This window comes from Podarcis gaigeae (assembly GCF_964106915.1).
Source record: "Podarcis gaigeae genome assembly, chromosome: 1".
Taxonomy (NCBI): Eukaryota; Metazoa; Chordata; class Lepidosauria; order Squamata; family Lacertidae; genus Podarcis; species Podarcis gaigeae.
In genome coordinates, this window is record NC_139678.1 from 59,520,447 (window position 1) to 59,528,072 (window position 7,626).

Below are 7,626 nucleotides of genomic sequence, written 5' to 3' on the forward strand. Positions count from 1 at the left end.
CCCACATTTGGGTGCCTGGTGGCAAAAAAGGGGATGCCTCCTGGCCGTTTTGAAAAGATGAAGCCCATCAAGGGTCCTAATGTGGTCCATAGAACGATTATCCCCAAGCAACTCCCACACCTTACCTGGAACACGCAATCCTTTCACAAGTGTGGTCTGCGGTCAGTGTTGATCGGACTGCAAGCTTCTCTTTCTGCAGGAATCTTTCTTTGCAGCCTGGTTTGAACCCAAGCCGGTTAAGAAAGGAAGGAAGAAAATAATGGATAGTGAGCTTAATAGTGTGCTCCCAATTATTTTCTTTGAAGATGGATTGCTTGATGTCATGGTGACATCAGGTAAGTGGCAGGTGGGCAAAGCTGGCAGCCTTCAAAGTGGCCCGTGGGGGAACTGAGGATCCAGCCTGCTGGTAGGATCATCTCCACCAGAGCATTCTGCCCATTTTTCATTTTTACTCCCCAAAAAGTTTTGCCTGCACTTCAAGTGGTAGGAGAGCTGCAAACGGGCCGTTTGCTTTTCTATTAGACTAAAAGTGAAAGAAGGATTCTATCCTCCCCCACCCCCCATTTTGGTACCATTATATGGCTCCCACACCTTTTCTGGACAATTCAGTTTCTGCTGGCCCAATGCTTATCTCAGTTTCTGCTGGGGGTTTGGAGAAAGGTGGCTGCTGGTGCTTGTATGTTCATGGATTTGTACATTCATCTCCTTCAAATGTGCTATGAGGATTACACCCAAAGTAGCAGAATCAGAAAAAAGAACAATGTCTTTAAGTGGAATCTAATCTGGAAGCTTTTGTGCAGGCTGTCAGGCTGGCCAATAAAGCCTTAAGAATGTGCAATCCTCTTCTTTGCATCTGTAACAGACTCATCCATATTTTAATAACCACTTCTAACACAAGCTACCCTAGACTAATAATTGTGGGAAAAGTCACTGCTGGCATTAGAAGCATGATTACAAAACCTCAATTGTTATAAACGGATTAACAAAACAAGTGCCTAAGAACTGAGGTGAACACGACTGAGGATTTTTAAAAATATCATTATTCTCTGAACTTGGAATTTGTTAGCAATATTAATGGCTGAGGTCCAGATTGGATTCATCCTTCTCTTGATTTATAGTGAATAATGCTGCTTGCTGCCATGCAAATGACCATTTAATCCTTCATGTAACTCATCTGGTGTTTGAGGAATTGCACCACCAAATTATGAATACAGGAAATGCATTTTTCTAGAAGGCATTTCTTATGGCACAAATCTATACATGTCTCTTTCGATGTAAGTCCCAATGAGCTCAGCGAGAGTTACCCTACATGCATATAGGATTGCAGCCTTGGTGTGCAATTACAATAGTGATAAAATACCGGTACTATCAGATTATTTTCTTCTGGCTTTGCTCTCTCTTACCACTTGTTATTTTTGAAAAGCTGTCTTTTTTTTTGCTTTGTTCTTAGCATCTCATGCTTTATACATTTTGACCAGATTCTCCTTTTTATCTATTTAACTGTCCTTTCATCTTCTGTATCTGTTCTGTTTCCTCCTCCCCGAGTTCTTTTCTCCCTAATGTCTGACAATTCATTTGTTTCACACACATTCTTTTAAAGCCTATTCTCAAAATACTCTCATGAGTGACTTCTTTCTTTTATAGAGGTGCATGCGTAGAATTAGAACAAGACCCTCAGTAATAGGTTCAGGTTTGCAGCCCACTTTGTAAGTAAGAGAAACTGGGGTTGCTGGGTTCATATTCAGGGTCTGTACAAATTGAGTTACTTAGTAAAGACCTGTCATTACATAATGGAGGAAATTGTGTGTTATTTTGTAGGATCTTCCAATGTTAGAAACTGAGATATGAAAGCTAGGAGCTAAATGGCACTTTAAACCTAGGTTATGGGTGCAACAACAGAATTTCTAGTGCGCTTTTTAAATAACAAGAATACAAAGCTGAAAATGAATGAACTGCAGATAAAATATTATATTCATTTTTCACATGGTCTAGTCCTTCTCCTGCCCACCCTCCTAATATTCTTAAGAGGGTCTCTTCTCCAGTCTTCAGAGAGTAGCAAGAAGTGGGGAGGCAGAAAAAGGCCCTCCTTTCCTTCCTCTGTGCAGTTTTAATTATTGGCAATTGCACTGTCTTCCTGCCAAGGGTGAGAAGAATGTTGTGTGCTGCAACAGACTTCAATTTGGATCTAAATTCATGGCTGGATGCTCCATTCAGAAAGTTTTGGGTGAGAAATTTGCTATTTGATCCTATTTTTTACAGTGCCCAGTATAAATACACTTCAAACACCTAAAAAAATGCAAGACTTCAGCATAATTACTACTGTTCATCGCTGAGGCATATCCTGGAAAGGATGCTCTGGTTCAAAGGGTGGGATTGTTGTGTGCATGGAACGAAGGCTGCTCATGCCACAGAACCTCCCCCTGCACCCCCTAAATCTGCTCTGGAGAGTTGGGGGAACCCCAGAACATGTTTAGGGGGCACGTGGGTGAAAGGGGGGGTGAAGCCATATTGTGTGAACAGACCTATTTTCCCACATGCATGCTTCACTTAGTGCTATGTTGAATTATACTCTATGTCTCAGGAGCATAATCAATAGCTCCATCATACCCTGTGAACTTTGATGTATCACATTGCAGAGAAGCTAGTAAGCTTGCCACCTGGGAACCATGCCTTTGAGGAATAATAAGAATAATTAATAATACTTTTATTTGTACACGACCCATCTGACTGAGTTGCCACACACATAAGAAATGTGTGGGAAATGTCTTGTTCTGGTCCAGCAGTATGGCAGCAAGGCAGGTAGGTTGTCACAGCACCACGGAGAGTTTCAAGTGAGCAACTTGCTCCTACAAGGGTTAGAAGTGAACTGAGGGTTGAGCCTCTGCGTCTAGTCTACCTCTTCAAGGACCCTCAAGGGAGCTTTGGAGAATTAAAATCATTTAAGAGGCCAACCCTGAAGATTGGTACCTCTTCATCCCATGGCCTTCTGCCTGGAGCTTTCCTTGTGCTGTTGGACTGGTTAGGTACTGTGGGAGGCATTTGGTGGCTCAAGAGAAGGTGCCCTTAAAGGTCCTGGCTCCGGTTCTATGGGGCCCAGTGCTTTGGGATGAATGGGTTCCCAATCGGCAGTATTAGGCTCAGATCAAGAAAACCATTATGGCATCTTATCCAAGGCTCTTGGCAAGGTGTCCTGATCACTGCTGAACTTTGCGGTTGTGACAGCAAGCCCAGGAGCTGGGGATTATTAAGGGATGCCTCTGACAGATGGAGGAACAAAACACCTGTGCAGAAGGTATCCTTCCCAAACTGTAGACTGTGGTATCAATATGTAGGTTAAAGTGGCTGGTCCTTGAGTGATGGTCTTGGTGGAACAATGTTCAAGTTTGAAGGGTACCCAAGGAAGAAATCTGTACAGTCTTCATTTCAGCCGTCTTCAGAGTACAGCTTGATCCACTGGCAGATTGAATTCCATATAGAGATAACACATTTCACCACAGCCCCTCCCCCTTGAGATTGAGAAAGAACCAGAGCTTTTATAATTAAGCTGCTGCAGTTCCCAGGGAAGAACGGTTTGCTTATACAACCCTGCGAGAAGGATGCTACACACTGGGTAGCATCACGGTCCAGGATGTAGCCTTTAACCACTGCCTGCATAATAAGTGGGAATATGTAATAGACTGCATACATGAACCATGTTATGACGCATGCCATGAGGCACTGATCTTCAAACTCAGTTTATTATTGCAAGCAACAGAGCTAACTTGCAGAGTTAAGAAAGAGCTCTTCTGTTCCCAAGACTGAGTAAACAAGACTGAAGCCAGCCTACCTTGTAGGAGTCTTAAGCAAAGCCCAGTTGTTAGTTCTGAATCCTTCATTGTTTTCATCTATGTTCCTATGAGCAAGTTTGGCAGTTTCAGTTTACAACATCAAACACGTCCTGACCAAGCTACATTCTTACCTCTGTCTCCTACCCATATGTCAGTGCTGCCACCTATTGCCATCTTCGGTCTGTAACTATAGGTTTTGCCAACTCCCCCTTAACGTCAACCAATGAAAAGATCAAGCTTGAAATTATGCCTTGTAGCATATCTGCAGTGTGGAATGTGTTGGTTCCAGGAAAAATAATATATAGAAGGAGTATTTCCTGCATGCCAAGATCCAGGCTGAGAGCAAGTACTCTTTGGTGAGAACCCCAGCACAGATTTAAAAGAAAGCAAAGCAAAGCGTGGAAATATAGGCTGTTAGACCTTTAAAATTTGCTCTTCCAAGTTCCTTCCAAAGTTTTCCTCTTCCTCCAGCACAGAAAAAAACCACATGTTTGGCAAGTTAAAAATGGTTTACTTACAAACTCTTCAAAAGTCAGAGTCACATGCTTCAAAAAGTTGGACAGGAGGTGAAACTTTGCTAAGTTACAAAGTGCTAAAAGTTCCTAGATTATTGGTATACCGTAGACACTCAAGAGAGGCTTGTGATAGCCATGTGGCAACCCCAAGCTATTTAGGGCTTTACAAGTAAGAAATGACACCTTGATTTTGACCTGAAATTCATTGGGAGGCAGTGCAACTAATAAATATGCCTATATGATGAGGCTGTTGTCATCAGCCTTAATGCCACATTTTGTACTACAGTGGTACCTCAGGTTACATAAGCTTCAGGTTACAGACTCTGCTAACCCAGAAATAGTGCTTCAGGTTAAGAACTTTGCTTCGGATTGAGAACTAAAATCGGGCTCTGCCGGCGCGGTGGCAGTGGGAGGCCCCATTAGCTAAAGTGGTGTTTCAGGTTAAGAACAGTTTCAGGTTAAGAACGGACCTCCGGAACAAATTAAGTACTTAACCCGAGGTACCACTGTAATTACAATTCCTGGGCACTCTTCAAGGGTTGCCCCACACAGAATGCTAAAGATAGTGTAGCTATGAAACATTTTTCCAGGAACCCATTCATGTGGTAGAGGTACCTCTTCCCGTAATGTCCTGCTTTTGAGAGGATGCTTGCATTTGTCTCTGCACTGTCAGAGAACAATGATGATGCTACTCACAGTGATTATATACGAGCCCATCAAGATGAACTGCTTTGTGTTTATAACTAGAGTAGTTTTGCCCAAGAACAATAGATTTCTTGAGGATATTGTCATGCTGCAACACAATAAAAAAGGAGATAAATGTTTCTGTAGTATCTATTTCCTTGCCATCCAAAATCACCTTTCTTTGTAGAGTCATATTTGCAGAGTAAAAATCTGCAGTTACTGAAGATTATGGTTGTATGTCTTGCTTTCAGATATGAATTTATTTCTAGCTCCCAACCTCACGAATCCCTCCCTGTCAGTCAGGTGCACATCATTCGGAAAAGATTGCTGCAGTTCCCCCTAAAGGCACTGACATTTGTTTAGCCACAATAGAGAGTTGTCCATTAAAATGACAGGGGGTGGAGAGACACTCGGCATACCAGGCTCACAATATGAGGTATAATAGATAGTGCTAACAATCATCCTGGCACCTTTTCAAGGGCCATTTGTTCTGAGAACAGCTCACTGTGTCCTTTCAAGTAAAAAGCAGCTTTTCATTGTGAAGCTAAAAAACCGGAATGTATCACCTCCATGTATTGCCATATCTAAAGGAAAGGGTCGGGGTGTAAATCTTCAATCACTGTCAGAACATAGAGTGGTTGAATTTGATATTGGTGTGCCAGTTTAAAGTTGGATTGGGCAGTAATTCATTACGTTTTCCACTATACACACAAGATTAGTTTTGTACTCTGTGGGCTGGTTCACACATGAAGGTCCATCACAGCAGTGACTTACTTATTATTTTCTGGAATGAGGCCACTGTGTGTAGCCAAGGATGCAGTGCTTCCAAATCTCCATCCATATTATTGCACTGATGGCTACATGAGTGCTTTCAGACAGGTGCTTATTGTGGAATTGGTGCTCCTCATCCATACAAGTTGTGGGGTTTTTTTTGCAGTATCCACAAGGTTTTTGCATTGACAGAGCATCAGCCCATAGTCTGCACACAACCATTTAACCATTCCAAGTAAAAACACAACACCCTGTCCCTTGCAACCTGTTTGTAGTTTGTATCTCAATGACCCACTTGCAAAGTAAGCCTCCATCTGAAGAATGTAACTATAAAGTGTGCTTTGTTTGTTAGTTTATATTTTTGTCTCACTCGCCATCAAAAAAGGGGGAAGAAGAGCAAAAGGCCCTACTTACCAATTCAAAGACAAGGCACACAAGACAAGGGGGTGGAGGAAGATGAGTTTAGCAATGCCAGAACTAAGTGGTGAGATGTTAACTGGCATTTATATTCAGTTGGAACCAGGCTGATACTCCTTACCTGCTGGTGATCTTTCTGGGATAGAGGTACTGTAAGTGACCCAGCAGCTCTTGTTCCCTAGGCCAATGGCAGACGCAAAAGCGTCAAACTGACTGGGTAAGGAAAGGAAGGTGTTCTCCGCTGGAAACATGGAGTATAGCTCCAGCAGAGAACACCTTCCTTTCCTTTGACCTCTGCTACATGCTTTTCTACTCTACTAAGATCCTTGGTTTTTTCCTCCTTCCCTTTTGTTGTAATTACAGACTCCTGTACACAGCGGAAGGATGAGCAGTACATGCCACATGCTTAACTTTACTTTATTTACACTTCAATGCTGAGAGATTACAAGCATGCATCTTGCTTCTGCGAGAGCAGAGAAGCAACTCCCTTTCTCCTCGGAAACAAAGAACACCGAGAGGATAGTGAAAAACAGGAAACCAGTGTACGTCACATCCAGTCTCCCATTCCCGTGGGAAACCCAACAGTACTTTGACTGTGGAATGCAAAACATTGTCCCGTGACAAGCACTTCGCTGCACAGTGAAGGAAGCAGAAACCAACATCCTCCCCCTTTCTGTGAACATCACTGGGCAGCGTGTTCGTACAATATCAGTACAAACCCAACTTCTGCACATAGGCATAGTGTTGATCCCTTGATACAATCTTGGACAATACATCAGCAGGAATTTCATTACCTGGCATATAGGACACCGTTACGAGTCCCTTCTGAATACATTCCCTAGCATGTTGCAATTTCAACTGCAAGTGCTTCGTGCTTTGCTTACAACCTTCAGAATTCAGCAAAGCCAAACATGCTTTGTTGTCCTGGTAAACCTGGATTGGACATTTGACAGGAATTTTCATGTCTTTGCACAATTGTAACAACCATTCACAATCCTTAAGCTAATTGTTGTTTGCTTCTTGCATGACCAATCAAATAGACCCTGATTGTACATGTAGCAAACTCCAGACGTACTTTTCCTGTCTGTAGTATCACTTCCAAAACTTGCATCTGCAAATATCTCAAGACCACCAGACTTCTGATTGTTAAATCTCAGTCTGTAATGCATAGTGCCTTTCAAATAGCACGCTATGCGTTTCAGAGCTTTCCAATCCTTAACACTAGGATTGTTGACTTGTCTGCTTAGCAAATTACAGCTAACAGCAATGTCAGGTCTTGAACATCTGGCAATGAAGTTTAGCTTGCCTAGCACACTTCTGTACAGTGTAGTATCAGAAAATGCTTCTTCAGTGTCTTCTACCTGATAACCTGTTGTCATCGGTGTGTCTACAGGGTTAGCATCCATCAGGTT